Genomic DNA, 18,941 nt, shown 5'->3' on the forward strand with positions numbered 1-18,941 from the left:
CTAACCGCCTTATCTGTGGCACGGCCAGTTGTCTACCTTTAACACGTTACATGAACGTAAATTATGTAGTATGTTACGGACAAGTAGGAGGTTTTCGTTTTGGTGTATCGTGTCTATTCTGTGAGTACTCATAATATTTCGATGTGGGTTTGTGAAGTGTAGTACACTATGTACAGGATTTACTACGATTTACTATTTGTACTTCTTATTCGTGGGAGATGGCGTTAAGTATCCACCTCGAAGCCTCATCCGGTAGCATGAAGGACTGGAAAGGTATAGGGGAGGTTTGTTTGACGACGTTGTCAGTGTCTGCTGGTAGGATGATTGGAGAATGGGAAAGGATTTTGAAGGAAGTGGTCGTGCCCTGCTCGAGATACTGTTCCCGTATTTTCCCGGAGGGACTCTGCAAAGCTAAAGATATTGTCACGTGTTAGGGGTTGGCGTGACGAATAACAATGAATTCTGGATTTGATGATTGTGTTTAATGGCGCTTCCTTGCATGAATATAACATCTCACGCATTGAACTCCTTCTGAACGACGTCTGTCTGACGAACCTCTATGAAGAATCTCTGACTGCCTTCTGCTACTCACGAATTCACGAATACACTGCCTTTTAAAACTGCCACGCGGCCGGGATAGATGTCACCATGTTGAACAGTTCTTCTGTTCTTTTGTATTGTCACGGAAATGCCTTTGTTACCAGTGGTTGCCGCAGAAACAAGTATTTACCTAGCCGTTGCCTAACAAAAATGACTTCCGCGTCTGCTATTATTACGGCTTTTAGGCAGTGTTTGTCTATCCGTTGCCTGGCAAATGGTCATATTCCTTCACAGTGTCTTCAGTCGGGATAGCCGGTGCCCTAGCCAAGATTCGAACCGAGCAACTCTGGTATATGCGTCTAGCGCGTTACGTGTGTACCAACCCACTCGACCACGCCAGCAAAACACGTGCAGTGTACAGCCCTGCCAGTTCTTGTGAGCGTCTCAGAACACTGGCAAGGAACCCGCTGACATAGAGCACTGCCCATGAGATCGCGGGAAGTCTTGCTGCGGGTATTTTAAGACTGCCGTTTGACCAGAGGAGGCATGCAGCTAGTTTCTGTCGAAAACAAATCATTTGATGAGTTCAATCTGTGTCAAATGTCTCATCGAAACGCGAGTTAATTCTTAGCCATATAAATGGACGGCCCAGCCCAATTTCACTGAGCCCGGATGGCTTAGTCGGTATAGCGACTGGCTACGAGGCTGGACGACGAAGGGTCGGAGTTCGAGTCCCCGTAGCGTCAAGGTTTTTCTCTTCTTTACGTCGTCTAGACCGGCTCTGGGGTCCACCCAACCTCCTATCCAATGGCTCTTTTCCCGGAGGTAAAGCGGCAGGGGCGTGAAGCTGGCCACTCACCTCCAGCTAGCTCCGATGTCAAGAAAATATTAATCTATAAATCTATTCCCCCATACGCCCTCATGTCGTAGTTCTTAATTAGCTAAGCACAAAAACAACTTTACCTTTCTATCTCCTCAGTCCAATTTCCACTCAGCGGGTGTTCAGCCCGTATTAAGCAGAATCTCTTGGTGAAAATGAACTACAGAAATAAGTTTTATGTAATAGTGAGGTGGCATACTTCAACCCTGACATCCACAGGGAGCCAGGGCAGTTCAGTCAGTGTAGCAATGCGCTAGGGACTATAGAGCCGAGGGATTGGGGTTCGATTTTGGGCAGGGGTAAGAACTTTTCTATTCACAGCACCCAAACAGATTCTGAGGCTCACCCAGCCCCCTATTCATTAGGTCCCGGCGAGAGGGGCTTCTTTCCCTGGGGTAAAGCGGGCGAGATTAAGAATGCGTGGAGCTATACCTTCACTTCCCAATGCATCTTCATGTCGTGGTGAGTAATTAGTTAAGCACAAGGATAACTCTGGTCTCCCAGTAAATCTTAATAGTATGCATCCTGCTGTGTGTTATAAATAAGGTATATAAATGTATATAAAAGTATGCAGTCTACACAACAACATTATGTGCTTAAAAACAAAGTAGACACTATTGTATCAACATTTGTTTTTATTGACGCTACATGTTTCGACCCGTATATTGGGTCATCATCAGGCGTACAATGATACCAGTCTCAGCTGTTCAACTGTATCTAACTATTGGCATCTAATTCTTCAATACGAATCCTTATTGTGCTCTTGAGAGTTTTTAAATGCATAAATTGAATCGTTCAGTTAAAATTTAAAATACTTAGATAATAAAATTTAAAAATTAAAGACTAAAGATTAAAACATAAAATCAAAATTGTACTAAAATGGAAATGAAGTATTTTCCGATAAATCTTTAAAACTTTGAGGCCGTTACGTGTTGGCGTGGTTTTCTGGTGGTAGAAGCGACTGTAGTGCGGGGCGCCTGCGCACTGGGTTCATCTCACGTAAGTCTTGGCCTTACTATCGTCTTGTGGAGCTTATGATCGTTATTCTGTATGTCACCCAACCGGTTGTTTATTTAGAGTGATCTATAACAGTTTGAGTTTACTTTAATATTTCTTTAATTCGCTTAGTGGTGNGCTCCCTGTGTTGATGTCGCTATGTTGTAGCAAGCGACAAGAAAAATACATTTACTACGTTTGCGCGTGGAAGAGTTTAATTGCTGATGCTTCTACATGGCTATTATGAACTTGATGTCCACGTTCTGTCTAACTCAGATATATCGTTCATTCGTTCATTCATTCATTGTTGGAGGAGGTGGGTTTCCCCAAGCACTTAGACCAGTTATTGGTCCATTGAAAACCAATGACCCCATCGGGATTTGAACCCGCCGCCTTCCTGCTTGTAGCGTAGCACCTCAACCACTACGCTAACACGTAGACATCAAATATATCGATACATAACACTACTTTGGCGCACGCGGTAACGTAGTTGGTTGAGATACTATGCTACAAGTCGGAAGGTTGCGGGTTCGAGTCCCGATGAGGTGTTTTTTTTTTCAATTTACCTAATTCTTCCAGCCGCACTATGGCCCTGTCATAGACTCAGCCCGTAACAGAAATGAGTGCCATGAATTTTCCTGAGGGTTAAATGGCGGCCGGTGCGTAAGGCTGACAACATTACCGCCATCTGTGGGCCTTCATGGCCGGTTACAGGGATAATTCTACATTTGTTCAGATCTTGTGTGTATGACTCACAAGGAAAGAAGCCGTGGGCGAAGGGCGAGAGAGTGGAGTGATAATTGGCAAGAGAGAACCGAAGTACTCGGAGTCTACCTCGGTACCACTTAGCCCACCACAAATCCCACGCGAATTGCCCTAAGACTGAACCTGGGCCTTCGCGGTGAGAAGCCCGCAACTACCCGCCAGAGAAACAGCAGCTGTCCTCTTGTATCAAGTTGCAGTCTGCTTGTAGCGTGGCGATGGAGAATGTTTGTATTTCTTTGTGGGCCATCTCTCATTTCTGTTGTTGACTTATATTTTCTGGAGAACATTTTCCTTGTTCTTCTACTGTTTCTGCCTTTATTGACGCGTGGCGAAGAGCCTTCATTTATTCCATTTTAAATTCCAAATTCCATACCAATTTCTTACGACGTCGGCTCCCAGTCAACTCCCCTGCTTTACTTCCCCTCCCTTTATTTCCCAGTATCATCTTGGAAACGGAGGGGGTTGAGGGGAACTGGGAATTGCCTCTCCTGAAATATTCTTTCTCCTCCCTGATGAAGAACACGCGAATTAAAATGTCTTCCAAAAATACGACGGCCATGTCATTCATAGTATCCTGTATGGCCTCCCCTCCCTTCACGGTGGTTGGCTCGCCATTTTTGGGTCCCTCCCGGGGAGCCCGCTGAGTGAGGGCTGGGTCCCGTTCCAGGAGCGACGCCAGTGCTAGCACGGGGCTTCTGCGACGCGAGCGCCGGCCAGTACCGCTGCCTGTTCCTAGCACTCGGTCCGCTGTGGGCAGTCCATTCCAACAGGTAAGTATTCATTTTGTTGGATTCCAGCGATTTGCGCTCATCCGCATCCACCCCTCTCTGCAGCATGTGGTACGTGGACCAGTGAGCTGCAGAGGCCGCGCCATAGCTCAAGGGGGTTCGATCCCGGGTCTGTTCAAGTGGGATTTTTGGCGGACAAAGTGGAGCTGGGGCGAGTTCTCTCCGAGTACTTCGGTTTCCCCTGCCAATCTTAATTGTACCAAATTCTCCTTCATCATAATCACCCGGGGAAGGCTACAATAGGCCAATCAGTGGCCGCCGTGCCCAGTGGAGCCAATTGGACTCCACCCCCCCACTATGCAAATTAAAAAATTAATCAGCTGCATTTGCTGCGTTTCATGAAAATGAAGCTGCAGATTAGAAAAATAGCAATTCACTTTTTTGTCTGTTAAAACGGTCTGAATGGGCCAATTGTCTTATCAGATTTGACACACAGAACGTGGAAGGTGTAATTATTTTGCAGTGTATGAACCTTTCTTACATTTAGGTAAACTAGGGAAGTCCACATTGGAATCAGCGGTAAGCTGGAAACTTTGCTATAGGCCATCTTGTTTGAGAGAAAAAAATTCCTTACTAGAAGGAAATATAAGTACAGCGTAGAGTGGAATTATTTAGAAGAAACGTTTAGAGGTTTGTTATAATAAAGCGCATTGCTATTCATGTTTATTTAAGCTATAAGAATCATGAAAAGGTAAAGTTGTTCCTTTGCTTAACTAATTAAGAACTACGCCATGAAGGCTTATGGGGGAGTGGATGTATAGACCCACGTTTTCTTGACCTTGCACTAGTTGGAGGTGAGTGGTGAGCTTCACGCTTCGGGCACTTAACCCCTGGGGAAACAGTCCCCACAGCCCATTGGATAGGAGGCTGGGTGGGCCCCAGAACCGGTTGCCGGACTGGATAAGTGAAAATTCTTGCTCCCACCGGGACTCGAACTCCGACCCCTCGGTCGTCCAGCCCGTAGCCAGTTGCTATACCGACTGCGCTATCGTGACTCTCCTCTATACAAAGAGTTGCTATTCAGAAACAACTTATGGGCATCTAATAACTAATTAAGGAAATGCCAAGAGGCAATTCATCAGTAACTGACTCTACACGTTTTGTGCTCAGGAATTAAGACGGTCTAGCAACGTACTAGCGCTCAGCAGTGCCTTCTTGTGACAACTCGAAACTACGTTCACTCACAGTTACAAAACACACATATGTACAGTGTGTAAAAGTAAAGCTATTCCTGTAACAGGCCGTGAAGGCCCATAGGGTTGTGAGACGTTGAGGCTCCCACATTATCTAGACAATCGGCTCAAAGATGGCGGTAAGGTTGTCAGCCCTACGAGCCGGCCGCGCTTTACTCCCCAGGAAAATTCTTTAATTAATTCCTGGTACTCATTTCTGTTAGAGGCTGTGTGTGTGTGTGTATATATATATATATATATATATGTTTGTATGGATAGCACGTCGGTCACAGTGGCCGCGCGGTTTAGGCATGAACTGTCTTCGCTTGCTTGGACGCTGGAATCGTGGGATCGAATCCCAGTCAAGGCGTGGATGTTTGGTGTACGTGTGCATTTATTCTGTTTGTGCTGTCCTGTGTGTAGGTAGCGGCCATGCGACGGGCTGGTCACTCGTCGAAGGAGTCCTACCTTCCGTGAAAAATGATAGCGGAACTGAATAAGAGGTCACGAGCCTTGGGGAAACATGGAGAGTATAGTTGTGTAGCACGGATATGCGGGCCAGGTCAGCAGTATGAAGAACTTTTCGAAGTCCATGGTGCATTCCATGATAATCATAATTTACCATTCATAATTAAACTGCTCGTAAGCAACAAAGAATATATTTCTGTACATTTTCATGTAGCGTTGACGTATTGCGGACCTCAGTGTAGGAACCGTAATGCTGCGTTATAGCGTGGCAACTTACATGTATTACGTAGTGAGTGCAAATTTGCAGTTTACTTATAAGACTGTACTGCTATGACGCAACAATGGTTGCTCATTAGCAGAAGGAAACTGCCGGGAGCTAAGTTTGGCTGTGCTACGGGACCTACAAACAGTTACGTAGAAGGTAGGATTTGTGGAGTGTTCAATGTTACTTGTGGCCAGAGTATCACTGTATTCTGCGCCAATTTCAATATCGGAATACACCTGGTGGAACTATTGCTTAACCACATTAAGTACAAATGCCCTTACCTGGACGCCGCGTCAGTGCGTGTACACTCGTGCGAAATTAATAACAAATACAATTCAATTGAATTCTTCATTTATTTACGTGGTTACTAGAGAGCCTAAAGGCCAGTTATCAAGTAGGCGTGAGCAGGGAGACGAAACAAAACACAAAAAGACTACTACTACTACATTAATTCAGTTCTTATTTATTTATGTGCTAACTTAACAGCCAAAAGGCCAATTATAAACGTGAACACAACTAAAGGAAAAGAAACAAGACACACACAAATAGGATACAATAATAAGACAATTTATACCATTTGAATAATAATAATAATAATAATAATAAGCAATAACTTTCAGTCATGATCTCCATATATTGGCTACTTCCACGTCCTCTTCTTTTTCAAATATCTTCATATTCACAAAATTCCATTTAATGTTTTGTTGTAATAAAAAATGACCGCTAATAAATATTTTAATAAATTAACGACAAAACATCCTTTAGCTTCTAGTATTACAGCTCCCAATCTTCTCCGCGTTCGCTGTACTAAACTGTTAGTTGTCTCTTTACCGATATATGCCCACGAAACAAACACTGCCCTTCTCAAGTCACCTTTCATTTTGAATTCTCGTCCTATCCAGTAAAGTGTTGTACTTTTAGCCAACTTTCCTTTCTCTGAAGTCATGAAAGTAGATTTTCACGATCTCCACGCCGTCTGTGTGTCTGTATACCACCCCCTATTAACTTTTCAATGCCTGAACCAGTCTTTACGAAACTTGGCAAAACGTCACCACGGCAATGAACAATAACAATAGCAGAAATGTTGGACGCGTCTTTTTCTGTGCGGGCTGTGTCGTATAAAAGAAAAGTAGGCGGTTAGTTTTTTCCAGAATTTCATGTTGGCAGCCAGAGGTCCAAAGAATTCATACGTCTCTGGAGCACACACCTCCATCTCGTGTCGAGATTAAGAATGGTGGAGCTTTACCCCTGTTCCTCCACACGTCTTCATGATACAGCAGTCATTCCCTTGTCAGATAGCTCTGTTTTGGGCCATTATCTTGCTTGAAGCCCAACCTCGGCGCTCTGTCAGGTAAATTCTTGCTCAAAATGTTAACATTTGTTTAAAAATTCATTATGCCGTCAGTAAAAGCCAGAGTTCCTATAGCGTCACACTCCGTAAATCTCAAAACATTTGCGTGACTGCCACCATATTTTGCCATGACTTGAAAAATTTTCATTTTTGAGTTCGGTGTTGGCTTTTCGCCAAATTAATTTTACACCATCCTAACTAAAAATATTGAATTTTCTTTCTTCGAAAAATATATTCCGTCTATTTACAAACTGTGGGAAATGTGTCTGTCTGAGCAGTAAAATAAAAGTAAAGCTATCCCCGTAACAGGCCGAGGAGGCCCATAGGGTTGTAAGATGTTGAGGCTCCCACATTTTCTAGACAATCGGCTCACAGATGTCGGCAAGGTTGTCAGCCTTACGCGCCGGCCGCTCTTTATCCCCAGGAAGATTCCTGATACTCATTTCTGTTAGAAACTGAGTCGACCCCAGGGCCATAGTGCGGCTGGAAGGATTAGGTCAATTGAAAAAAAAATTCAGTGACCTCATTGGGACTTGAACCCGCGACCTTCCGGCTTGTAGTATAGTGCCTCAACCAACTACGCTACCGCTTTATTAAATTGTGAATCAGCAGCTACGTCAAAATCCTAGCACTTGATGGTTGTTGTCGTACCTGTTTTATACGTTGTCACTCCCTGATAGCAAATTTCGCCACCTTGAACAAGGTCTATTTTCAGTTATTCCAGTGTTTACTTTACTCCACATGAGATACTGCACTGTTGAAAATTTCAGGTTTAATATTCTTCTCTCGCTAGTTCTTACCTTGAAATCGCAAAATACAGATCTGTTCCCATACAAGTGGGGGAAATTCAAATTAATTTGAAGATATAATTAAATACCAGTAAACAAAAAATGAACTGTAATGTCTGTAGAATAATCCCATTTGAAGTACGGCACGAGATTTGTTGCGAAGATTAATACTTTATGCTGCTGTGTTTACAGATCTTTGTTGAGGATTTAGAGTGTGAAAATATTTTTTGAAAGTGAAATTTGCGTTTCGATTTGTAGAAAATCTAATTAGTATACAGAGTATCTGTCTGACAACGCACCTACGAAGTAAATTCATTTTTATTAATATTGCTATTATTTTAAGCAAGTTAGAGCAATAGAAAATGGGATGCGTACACACTCGTTGTGCCCACTGTAAGGCCAACAGCACAGCGCGCACAAAACGAAGAACACACGCAATAGTGCTGATACACTGTAGCTGTTCGTAATGCTGCAGCTATTGAAAATATATTGTCACGTGTAGGGTGGTATGCGCTACGAAAATGACCTTGGTCAGAAGTTCTCCTAATCACATTTAAATACAGCGCTATCGCTGATTTGCACAATTTACAGTTTACCGTTGCGCAAGAACTAGGATTCTCTGTTTGCACTAGTCATCTCATAGCAACAGATCTGAACACAGAAACTATCACAATGAAGGGTTCATGTCTTCTACGAACTTCCTATGGCTGTCTTACGCCAAGAACTCTCAACTGAACTCGTAGCGCCGTTCGTCTTTAACATAACGCCTTTGCACGGACCCCAAGGAAAACACCGGCAACAGACTTCCTACAGCGCCGTACTTTTTCTCGACGCGGACCGCATAGAAAACGGTTTCCTTTCTATTGTTTTCTGTATTCGTGTTACAGAGCTGTTGCCTGCCGACGCGTTGATGAGATCCGTTACAATATGTATGTACTGGTACAGCAGTAAAGCGTTACACAGTTTGCCTCAGGGCTATGTGGCTAGAAACCTCACTGCACGTCATATTAACAAATGTAATTAAACGCGAGTGGCTAATGGAACGTGTCAATGTCGTCGTCCTCCGTGGTGACACGCCGGACGCCTCACGAGAATATTAGCGTTTAGATGTTGAAGGAAATCATGTGTGTCCGTATTCATAAGAACTTCACATTGCCTGTCAGCAGAGTCTGGAAGCAGAATATTAAAATACACAACATCTTGATTCTGAAACAAAGTCCAGCATTAAACACCAAACAGTATCAGATCGAGGGACAATAATTCAGTTCAGTTGTTTTATTTATTCACTTGCTGACTCAACAGCCCAAAGGCAAATTATAAAGTAAGTACGAGCAAAAGGGGGAAACAAAACAAACACATACACACAAACAGAAGACAGAACAAGCCAAACTACACGATTTTAAAAATTTGTCCCTGTGTTCAACCAATTGAGCACTACGCCATGAAGGCGTAAGTGAAGTGGCTGTATAGATCCACATTTTCTTGACCTCGGCACTAGCTGGAGGTGAGTGGTCAGCTTCACGCCCCGGCCACTTTACCCTTGGGGGAAAAGTCTCCGGTACCCATTGGATAGGAGGTTGGTTGGACCCCAGAGCCGGTCTGGACTACGTGGAGAAGAGAAAATCCTTGACCCTACCGGGACTCTAACTCCGACCCTTCGGTCACCGAGCCTGAAGACAATCTCTACACCGACTACAATATCCAGACTCCTTAACTACAGCATTTACACATTAAAACAGTTCCATTAATATAAATCATGATGATAATAATAATAATAATAATATAATGGCAAAATTGACCTTGTGCTTAACTAATTAAGCGCCACTCCATGAAGACACGCGGGACAGTGGCAGTATAACTGCACGCATTCTTCACCTCTGCATTACGTAGTAGTGAGTGGTCAGCTTCATGCTGCGGTCGCCTTACCCTCGGGGAAAGAGTCCCTGGATCTCATTGAATCGGAAGCTAGGTTGGTCCATAATAATAATAAGAACACGAACCCGTGTAACTCGGTCGGTATAGCAACTGGGCTGCAGACTAAACTGGCTTCCATTTTCTGCAGTTAAAAGAGATATTCCTGTCCTTCAAACCGGTACTGATGGTGATGATAGTGATTATGAAGGTGCTCGGTAAATGACGGTCGCAGTAGTTCAGTTCACTTATTGTTTAGTTACATACAAACTTAATAGCCCAACAAAATAGAAAACAAAATAAAGATGAGGCAAGTTATGTAATAACAATAATTCCATTAACACAAATAAAATTTGTCATTAAGACACGAGGAAACAACCCGTGCTATATATTTACAATGAATGCAATTACTATTTGAATGGTTGGAAGAACCATGGATATAATAATAATTCAATTTAATTAAGTTAAGTTCATTTCTTTATTATTTATGTGCCGAGTCAACAGCTACAAGACCAGTTACAGATACAGCACAGCGTAGATACAAGTAATTACATTATGGACAATCACAACATAAAGTCGAAGAAAAACTACAGGCAAACACTGGAGGCAACACACATTATTACACAAAAAGTAAAGAAACAAAGATGAACAGTGATAACGAGAACCTGATAACCAAGAATCACATAAGACAGAACACTAGGAGTACGAACGAATATTATTAACAAATTTTGGCTCTTGAGTATAAGCGTGATTGAGAGAAACGGCCCCGACTGCAAATATGTCGAGATATTTACTCACCGCGTTGGCAATATAGACGCAAACACGAAACAATGAGAAGTCTCTAAGATTGCTGGCAGGAAGAGGAAAGCTAACAATTTCCAAAAAGGAAGAGCAGGATTTAAGGCCACGATAGACCTGAACAAAAAAAAAAGTGCATCAAGGTCATATCTCCGTTTACGCAAAGAACGTAGACTTAATTTCTTTAAAGTGCATCAAGGTCGGGCCTCCGTTTACGCAAAGAACGTAGACTTAATTTATCTGAAGTGCATCAAGGTCATGTCTCCGTTTACGCAAAGAACGTAGACTTAATTTCTTTAAAGTGCATCAAGGTCATGTCTCCGTTTATGCAAAGAACGTAGACTTAATTTCTCTGAAGTGCATCAAGGTCACGTCTCCGTTTACATAAAGAATATAGACTTAATTTCTCTAAGGCATCAGTATAAGTATATGGAACATGAAGGAAATACGTTAATTATAATAATAATAATAATAATAATAATAACAAGAAGAAGAAGAAGAAGAAGAACTCTACGCTCTGTTATGATTATTCAGAGTTATTATGGATGATAAGTAAGTAAAGTTACATCTGTGCTTAATCAATTAAGCACCACGCCATGAAGACGTCGGCAATAGCTGGACGTGAGTGCTTAGCTACACCTCCCGTACCCTTTACCCCCCGAGAGAAGCCCACGGTACCCACTGAATAAGAGGCTGGGTCGGCCCATCGTTTCAGGGGCCTTCCGAAGCTTATTTTTCCTTTTGGATAATATTTCAAAGTCTCATGATATTAATATAAGAGTCATCACATTAAAAATGATAAAAAGTAAAGCTATCCCTGTAACGGGCCATGAAGGCCCATAGGATTGTGAGAGGTCGAAGCTCACACATTTTCTACACAATCGGCTCAACGATGGCGATGAGGTCAGCCTTACGCGCCGGCCGTCTTTTGCCTCCCTCCCAAGAAGATTCCTGGTACTCATTTCTGTTAGAGGCTCCGTCGACCCCAGGGCCATAGTGCGGCTGGAAGGATTAGGTCAATTGAGAAATCCAATGACCTCATCGGTAATCAAACCCGCGACCTTCCGGCTTGTAGCATAGTGCCTCAATCAACTACGCTACCGCGTGCTCGAGCGTATTAATACTAACAGTAATCACAGTGATGTAACCCGCGAATGTGAGAGCAATTCTGGGACACGGGTACTGTATGTTTAAGCATGGGCAGAATATCTCTGTTACAATAATATGCCCTGATGCCTGGAGCTGTGTGGGCGGCTGAGACGAGATATAATCGCCTGGTGTTCGTGAGTTAATTATAGGTCTTTAAAAATAAGCGAACTTTATTGAGAGCTACGGGTTCTTGTTTGTTTTGTGAAATGGCGCTGTTACCCAACCAGAGGATGAACACCGAGAGATCGTTGTGTGTTGAGAACTCGCCTTCACCTCCACAAATCCTTCTTTGCCTAGGCGCACGGACTGTGGAATTGCAGAGTTTCAGCACCTACGAAATGAAATATGTTTGTAATGTTTAGGGGTTTTCGAATTCTTGAGGCCTATTTGCCCCATCGGAGAGATTTTAAAAGGCGCTCTGCAAACACGTCTAAGAACGTTAAATCATTTTTAATTTAAAGTGCCTGTTTGTTTGAGGGGCTTAAATGCATATCGGCTTCTAAGGATTTCTTCAACCGGTTTGATAGAGTGTGATAGAGCGACCTAAAAATAAACAACAATCATCATCATCTTCGTGATGTTACCACGGGCAAATCCCCGTGCATCATATGGGATTTGTGGTGGACAAAGTGGAACTAGGACGGCTTTTCTCCGAGCACTTCGGTTTTACCTGCCAATTCTTATTTCACCTTATGCTCCACATTCATTAATCATCAAGTCGTCTCGCTACTGACTCCGTGATTTTAGTCCGCAAGCGAACTATACCGACACTCGCTACTGACAGCGTCGTTAAATAACCAATGTACGAAAAGAAACACGAAAACGACCCCCCAAACTGCGAGGCACCTGCCCTCTCCCTCAACAGAAGGGCAGTATAACGTGTCAAATAACAAACTAATCAGGATGTGGAAAGACAGGCGACCATAGACGAGAGAATGAAATTTATAATCTTATTTATCTTTTGTGCTGCTCTGGTATCGTGGATGCGTTTTTAACTGTCTTACATGTAAATCCCGGTGTACACACAAATATGAATACCGCGTTTTATCGTAACTAATGTAACTGTACATAATAGTGCGTGTTAGTCAGATGGAAGTATGACGTTAATATTGAAATTTCAGGGTGTTCGTGATGACCACGTAACGTTAAGTTTTAGACATTTTATCCGTGCTATTAAAACAGAAAGAAACCACGCGTCTGAAAGAAACTTGTTCCCGATTGTCGTTGCGCCTGAAGAGTAAACAGTTCGGAGTGTGAGTAAGAGATGGCGTTTGAGGAATCTATAGACGCTATTTTCCAGTATCACCAACAGACGATAATGAGAAGTTTGGCGTTCTCTATGCTTTCCTTCTCACGCATATTACGGGCAAAATATCGTCTCACTGGGGGGAACTTCATGATGAAAATTCATTCGAAATACCTCCGTTTCTCCTGGAATGTCTCGTTCTGGTTGCTGCCCCATTTTATTTCCTTATTATCATATCATTGACGCTATATAGTCTCGATGCTGAGAGCGTCGTTAAGTAACCAGCTTACAAAAAGGGACACCCACTAAAGGAGCGCCACTGTACTGTAGACATGCGTATTTAAGCCACGAAGAGCGTAACTCTTTACAGTAGAATGCTTACTATACTTGAAAGGTAAAATTGTCCCTGAGCTTAACTAATTAAGCACTATGCCATGAAGATGTATGGCGGAGTGGATGTATAGATCCACATTTCCTTGACGTGGGCACTAGTTGGAACTGAGTGGTCTGCTTCACGCCCCGGCCGCTTTATCCCTGGGGAAAGAGCCACCGGTACCCATTGGAAAGGAGGCTGGGTGGGCCACAGAGCCGGTTTGGATGATATAGAGAAACGAAAATTCTTGCCCCCACCAGGACTCAAATTCCGACTCCGTCGTCGAGCCTGCAACCAGTCTCTCTGACTGTGCTATCCCTTCTTTGTTTCCTATACATACCAACTACTTTAACACCAAAAAGACTCTTCGTTTTGTCACATAGTTTATTTATAAATAATTATTATTTTCCTACACAGCATAAACCGTGTGGTCTTTGTAATGGAGAAGCAATGTGTTTCCTGTGAGATGAGAATTTTATTTTACACCTTATTTAGATGAGTTTTATGCTTCATAGCTTTAACCATTCTGAGAAGTTAGGAAGAAATTTATATTAGGTTTCTTTACAAGTATCGACCGCCTCTGTAGTCTAGTGGCCAGCGTTACTGGTTACAGGTCCCAAGGTCTGGGTTCGATTCACGGCGCTATCGGATTTTTTTTTCTGAGAAGTAGTGGGTCTGGAACGGAGTCCACTCAGCCTCTTGATGATAATTGAGAAGCTATTTCAAGGAAATAGCGGCTCCGGTCTAAACCGAAATTAACGGGCGTGGGGATTCGTTGCGCTGACCACGCGACACCCTCTATCCTCAAAAGTTTGCACTAAACTTCGCCGACAAGCGGCGGTCGCTCGGTCGGTATCAAGGAGTTTTTACAAGTATCAGCACGCCACTGTTGAACGAATCTTGTAACGCTTGATCATTTTGCAACTTGCACGGCACTGATAATTGTGAAACATCTGGGTTAAGGTGGCAGGTTGCTCCCCCTTTCAGAATTTGCACACTAGGAAGGGATTGGTTAGTCCACTGGCCTTATAATTCTGTAAACACGGAGAGGGTTCTCCACTTGCAGCAGCAGCAGCCCAAGAACAGTTAAGATATGGGTCGTGTATTTTTAAACATATCTCACAGCATGCCAGACAGATTGCACTGCTACCAACTGTAGCACCCAGAACTGGCTCGTGTGTTGCGGGATCTCATCCCAGAAGGTCAAAATCTTCGTGCTTAAGTTCTTTTATGAGGCCTGTGAATTGCAAATACATCTAGAGTCGAAAAAGTAACAGTTTACAGGGACATCAAGGCGATATCATCCATTTTATATAAGAGACTGAGTAAACCACGAAATATCTCAAAATTGATTAATTACGCAATGTGCGAAATGCACTATAAAATCAGAATTCGATTAATGAGGAAATTGGGAGCAGAATGAATTCGGGTAATACTTCCTACCATTCAGTTCAGAATTTTATCCCTCTCGTCAACTGTCTAAAAACCTGAAAATATACAGATCTATAAATTACCTTTAGTTAGAGAACAAAGTGCTGAGGAGAATATTTGGATGTGACAGGAGGTTGGAGAAAACTGCATAATGAGGAGCTTCATAACTTGCACCCTTTACCAGGTATAATCAGAATGATCAAGTTATGGATGATGAGCTGAGCAGGGCATATAGAACGTTTGATAAAATATATGCACGCAAGGTTTTTGTGGGAAAGCCAGAAGGAAAGAGACCATTAGGAAGATCTAGACGTAGGTGGCAGGATGATATTAAAACCAGTCTTAGAGAAATAGGAGAGGGTGGTATGATATCTGGCTTAGGATAGGGACCAGTGGCGGGCTCTTGTGAACACGATAATGAACCTTTAGTTCCAATAAAATGTTAGGAATTTCATGAGTTCCTGAGCAATTTGCGGCTTCTCAAGAAGGACTCAGTTGAATAGAGTTAGTTAGTTAGTCAGTCAGTCATATAACGATGCATTTCGACTGTATAGGTTATACGGCGTCCAGTTATAAGACGGCTGTGGGTTGTGAACTGGAATTAGTGTTCGTGGTCTGGTTAGAGTTACTATCCTAGCATAAACTGCAGATGTATACGGAAACCTCGAAAAAGCTGCGAGCCCATTCACCTTTCAGATGGGCAGAGCCGCATTGGGACAGTTTCTCTCCGAATATATCGATTTTCCCCAGCCAGTTACTAACATTCCGCCAACGTTCTGTATTTGTCTCTTATTCAGAAGCTCAGTACTAAGGGCCTCCATCTCGCTCCCTTTCCTGCAACTGAACACTACAGCTTGAGCCAAGCTGCTTCATTATCCACAGTACTTGCGCCATTCGTTATCTTAAGCAGTTGATTCGCAATCATAAAATAGCTGAAAACCAGAGCAATAGACGTAGCGAATGTCTGGGGTGTGAAACTGATAGAGAGCTGACTCGTCAATGGCATTTCTGCCGTCTGATACTTTCCGAATCGGATAAGCACTTACAATCACGCAATTTCAAATTCATGTAGCAACTGACATGGACACGACTTTCATTATCACCTTCAAGGAAAAATTTACGTCACAATTAAGGACCGAGAAATCCTTCTTGCGCAAGCGTCGAGTTAGGAGCAAACAGAGACGTCGAGGTAAATTAGTAACTAACTAACTAACTAACTAACTAACTAACTAACCAACGAAGTTTCTAATTCCATGGAGGTGAGTGCTTCTTGAGAAGCCGCCAGTTATGCAGTTACTCAAGAATTTCATAATATTTTATGCAACCCGAAGGTTCGTTACCGTGTTCACAAGAGCCCGCCACTGGTCCCTATCCTGAGCCAGATCAATCCAGTTCATGCTACTCCATCCTATTTCTCTGAGGTCTATTTTAATATTATTGACCCACGTATGTCTAGGTCTTCTTAGTCGTTTCTTTCCTTCTGGCTTTTCCACCAAAATCCTATACTCATTTCTACTCTCCCCATACGTCCTACATGCCCTGTCCATCTCACTCTCCTTGACTTAATCATTCTAATTATGTTTGGTGAAAATACAAGTTATGAAGCTCGGCACTGTACAGTTCTCTCTGACCTCCCTTCGGCCCAAATATTCTCCCCAGCTCCCTGTTCACAAATACCCACAGTCTATGTGGTAAATTTATAAACGGAAATAAATGCACGTTAACGGTTTTTGACGCATGCTAAAAGAAAGGAGCAAATTCTTTCTGATAACGTTTGAATGTGCGCTTCTTAACTACACCCACTTTCAGAGCATTGGCGCGGGCCTTGTATGACTTGACTCTCCTGTTGGTTCCTGTGGGAACTCAGCAAGGCAGCGGCAGCGGCAACGCTCCTCCACAGCAACGGCTGTCGAGCAGCAAGTTCCTGGTCACGTGGCGCCACTGTCTCTATTCGCACAATCTTTGGTTCGTGTTCCTGATGCGGCTGTTACCATCGCAGAATCCATGAGGGACGTCGGTGAATTCAGTGACAGCCAACCGAGGCTTCATTTTGTGAAATCACGCGCGAAGACAATTCGACTTCGAACTTACCGCAACGCAATTTCATGTTTGACTCTTGGTATGCTAACAGTCGTTTGTGACTAAAATGCGACCGAAATCAGTAGTGTTGTCACAGGCTAATTTCACAGAAGTAGGCCTTGGTTTTTTCTACACATCTTCAAATAAACGTAGCTCTTTAAGGTTCTGAAATAGGACAAAGGATTTCCTCCAGAATCATCTCCCGAAATATGGCAGACATGTCTTAGAACATTCTGCATAATTTGAGTTAAGAACTAACCAAGTCCATGGAGCCGAGATTTTATTGAGAAGTCTGTAGTCGTCCAGCTGCTCAAGAATGCCCCAAAATTTCATGGAATCTGAGGAGACATTTCCATGTTCACAGGAGCTTGCAATTGGTACCTATCCTGAACCGGATGAATCCACTCCAAAACATTCCATCCGATTTTTCGAAGATTCATTTTAGTAGTATCCTTCCACCTACGTCTAGGTCTCACTAGTGGTCTCTTTCCTTCTTGCTTTCCCACCAAAATCCTGTATGCATTCGTCTTCAATTCTATGTGTGTTACGTACCCTTCATTTGAGTTCAGTAAACTACAAAGAAACAGCTTATTTCGTGGGCACTGCGCAGTGGCACCCATGCTTTCTGAAGTATTGTGCTTCTGAACATTATTAATCGTCCTGTTTTTATATAAGACACAAGTTTTCAGAGACTGGATTCTGTCTCCGTCTTCAGGTAAAACCGACACAGTTGAACCCAATCGGTAGAGCTTGCATGAAGACGGAGACGTTGTGTTTTAGATAAAGACAGGACGATGCATAATGTCCCAGAAACCTAATGTTTGTATTAATGTACCGTCGTCACAAAATTTTGACCTTACTGAAGTGTGTTGTTACCCATTTGGGACGCGCGCAGACTCTAGCTGCAGGCACGATCGCTTGCACTTGTTCTAAATACGTCTTGCTAGCCAGCGACTGAGTCACCCTGTGAACAGGAATGCTGAGGGCTCTCTCTCATTCGGCACCAAATGGATCTGTAGCCCGGTAGGTCAAATGGTATGATTTTATAGAATATTTCAGCCTTTCACAGCCCAGCTCTAATGTGGCTCCCATTTCTAAGTAACGGCACAGTGCAGATGTAGTCTGACGTTTCGGAGAGCCCTACTGTCTCCTAGTCTCTACGCGAAGACCAATACGATTTAAAATGTTTAGGCTTCCAAGACTACAGAAATGCAGATCGATAAATGTATGGTTTAGAATAATTTACATGTAATTCTGAAATGTTAACTAAATTTCAATAAAATAACTGGCAAATGGGCAAAAGGGATCTGCGGTGTGGACAGTTCACTTCTTAAGAGTGTAAAAGTATAGGTATGCCTATGCAGAAGTTATCAGTAACAATTCACTCTCTACAGTCCTATTTTCTGAGAAATGAAGCCTTGTAGTCTGGCTGAAGTTCGCCGATGTTTGGGAGGGGCGTATTGCTGCAAGTTTGCTTCTTGCTCTTCGGCCTTTAAGATGGAGGCTCTACGTTTCTCAGATAACTCGGCAAATTATTACCAGGTTACACGACGTGACAACCCAGAGGAGAGTACCGTTCTTTATAGCCACTTCCGTGAGAACCTCAAACCTCGTAACGCCATGAGTATAATTCAAGTGTAGTGGTGAAACACAAATTAACGGCCGTGGGGATTCGTTGCACTGACCACGCTACACGCTATATCCGCTAAAGTTGGCACTAACTTCTCCGACAAGCGGTCGTTCGGTCGGTATAGTTCGCTTGCGGATTAAAGTCACGGAGTTTGTTTTGTAGTAGAGAAACACACCGGTAGTCTGCATGATGTGGATCTCATGGAATCTCATTTGCTGCAGTAAAGACAGCATTAAACAAACGTTAAGCTTAGAGTTAAAGTCAAAGTTGCCTCTGTGCGCACCACCCGTGAAGACGCTGGGGGGGGGGAG

The 18,941-nt window shown here is 43.1% G+C and overlaps 1 protein-coding gene across 2 annotated transcripts in view; it reads left to right on the top strand.

The window, feature by feature from the left end:
* Positions 1-3,826: 3,826 nt before the first annotated feature.
* LOC111873415 (tropomyosin Lep s 1.0101) overlaps positions 3,827-18,941 on the top strand; it is a 30,313-nt gene continuing 15,198 nt past the window's right edge. The window contains exon 1 of one of the 2 annotated variants that reach the window (XM_033755084.1): positions 3,827-3,951. The gene's annotated coding sequence lies outside the window, so the exon portion shown is untranslated. The remainder of the gene's footprint in view (positions 3,952-18,941) is intronic. The other variant, XM_023868117.2, reaches the window with a different exon arrangement.

The sequence above is a fragment of the Cryptotermes secundus genome, unplaced genomic scaffold, assembly GCF_002891405.2.
Source record: "Cryptotermes secundus unplaced genomic scaffold, Csec_1.0 scaffold270, whole genome shotgun sequence".
NCBI lineage: Eukaryota > Metazoa > Arthropoda > Insecta > Blattodea > Kalotermitidae > Cryptotermes > Cryptotermes secundus.